The sequence below is a fragment of the Protomyctophum bolini genome (assembly GCF_963924005.1).
Source record: "Protomyctophum bolini genome assembly, chromosome: 1".
Classification (NCBI taxonomy): Eukaryota; Metazoa; Chordata; class Actinopteri; order Myctophiformes; family Myctophidae; genus Protomyctophum; species Protomyctophum bolini.
In genome coordinates, this window is record NC_137862.1 from 56,264,951 (window position 1) to 56,267,574 (window position 2,624).

Below are 2,624 nucleotides of genomic sequence, written 5' to 3' on the forward strand. Positions count from 1 at the left end.
AAGAGCACCCCCTGAAGAAATGAACTATTCTCTGATTGGACTATATTCAAAACTTGGAAGTATTAAATAACTGTCGATTCCATGGAATCGGCACTCTCTAGAAATGATGTGACACCGAGGTCACGGACGGAATGGAGAGTCCAGAGGTCTACCGGTGGCTAATTCGTTTGACTTCTGTCGGTAACCATATTTGTTCTTATGATTGTATAGGCTCATATTATATTGTTGTAGACTATAGGGCCAAACATTATTGTACACTATTTTATTAGGGCTTTTGATTATTAAAACGTATAGATAATTATAACTCTTTGCTGTGTATTTATTCCAGAGGTTGGTACCATTTTATGGGAAATAATCATGCAAACGAACGCGTGTTGATGTTGACATCTGGGTTTTTTTGTCTTTACCTCTTTGGAGGTTGAAGGTGAAAGGCCGGAGGTCAAAATCTTCTCCACTGGCTACATGAGACTATTCTAACCCGAGTCACCTGTGTTCTGTGTCCTGTTAACCTATCCCAGTGTTGAATCGTCTGCTTCAGTTCACCTGTGTCTAGTTAGTCCTTGTCTATATAATTAGCCCTTGGCTAAGTCCCTCCCCAACCCGTCCTTGTCCAATAGGCACGTAAGCAGTGAGGAGAGAGGGCAAGCTGTCCTTCTCCGCCCATCGAGATGCATGTAAATGACGGGATTTCTCCATATAAATAATGGATCATTTCAGTAGCAAAACTTTCAAAATGTCTTCTAAATCTCAAGTCAACCAGGCCTGCAGTATAGGCTATGCACTGGGAAAATGTCTTCTACATCTATAAGTCAAACCAGGCCTGCAGTAGGCTATGCACTGGGAAATGATGCATGACCTAACCCATTCAATAAACTATAGAAACACGAGAAAATGACAAGCAATATCCAACAATCAAACTTCAACGAACGTCCGACGGGAGTTTTCATGTAAGACTATGGTCATTAGTATTATTGCCATCACCTGGGTGGCTCAGTCGTGTAACTTTCCCGACATTAAGCTGTGTGCGTGTTCATCAACACAGCCATGCAACCTCGACAGCTAGACGAGGCGACGAAAGCTTAAGTTGTCCTGCATAGCAACAGTTGATAAACGATATGTGGATTGGTTTAAATGGTAAATGGTGCATTTATATATAGCGCCTTTAACCAAGGCGCTTTACATAGATTGTGCATTACATTCACCCATTCACACACACATTCATACACCGATTGCGGCAGAAGCCATGCAAGGTATATACCAACCAGCACATCAGGAGCAGTGTCTTTGCCCAAGGACACTTCGACATGTAGACAGGAGGAGCCGGGATTCAAACCGCCGACCCCTGGATCATTGGACGACCTGCTCTATACCTCCTGAGTCCTGAGCCACAGCGGTGAAGGGCTAAATATTATGCCCCAGTGTGTTCAGTTCCTTGTCAGTTATAGTCGCAGTGTTGTTTTCGTCGACTGAAACTGCAGACGAAAAATGTTCGTCGACTACCTTTTTTCACTGACGAAAACTAAATGGAAACTACATGAAAACTAAGCTATACGATGACTAAAACTATGACTAAATATACTGTCGATTTTTGTCAACAAATAAGGGGAGGGACTATAGTGGACAAGAGATCCAGTGTAAGTCACTTTGTTTGCATACTGAAAATAGCCTCACAAGCTCACAACGTGTCGGCAATTTTCAGCAAGTATAAAATCAGCCATTACGACGGCATAAAGACCCGCCAAAACACATTTAGTCGACTAAATCACCTGTAGATTAAGTTGACTAAAACCTTATGATATTTAGTCGTCTAAAACTATAGACTAACTAAAATGTGACTAAAAATAAAATAGAAATTTGCTGCCACTATAACACTGGTTAGTCGTTGTATATGAGTCCTACACACACAGCTCCGTGTCCACAGCAGAAGACTTAATTAAGTCCCCGTCTTACGAATTACACGATGGAAGACTCCATCAGAGCACCAATGTAATATTACAAATCAGTCATTTATGGTATAGAAATCTTTTATCACATAATTTTTTTATTTTTCCTTTTTTTACTCATGAGGGAAGCCCATTGGGAGCTGGCTCTCTTTTTCAAGGACGGCCCTGATCACAGCATATCAAACACAATACATATCATGAAAAACAATAAACAAACATAATATGAACCATATTATTATTACATGAAACGGGTGCAGTCACTAATGTATATAGTGTGTCCTCAAGAAGCACCGTTTAAATGTCTCTTATATCATGTGAAACAATCTACATACAGTGTTAAAAAACATTTTCTTTGCCACACATTTCCACACATTTGCAACGTTTCCGATTGCCATCAAATTATTTCATTCTTCAATAAAATATTTGTAACCTGGAGAGACAGACAGAGATGGGGAGAGAGAGAGAGAGAGAGGAGAGAGAGAGAGAGAGAGAGAGAGAGAGAGAGAGAGAGAGAGAGAGAGGAATGACAAGGTTTTACTATGTCTGTGACTGTCTGTGACAAGGGGCCACTAAAGCAGGTGACTTCACTTAGTCACTAATTGAGAGAGAGAGAGAGAGAGAGAGAGAGAGAGAGAGAGAGAGAGAGAGATAACGTAAATGGACTATACAAGTGTTTGTGTT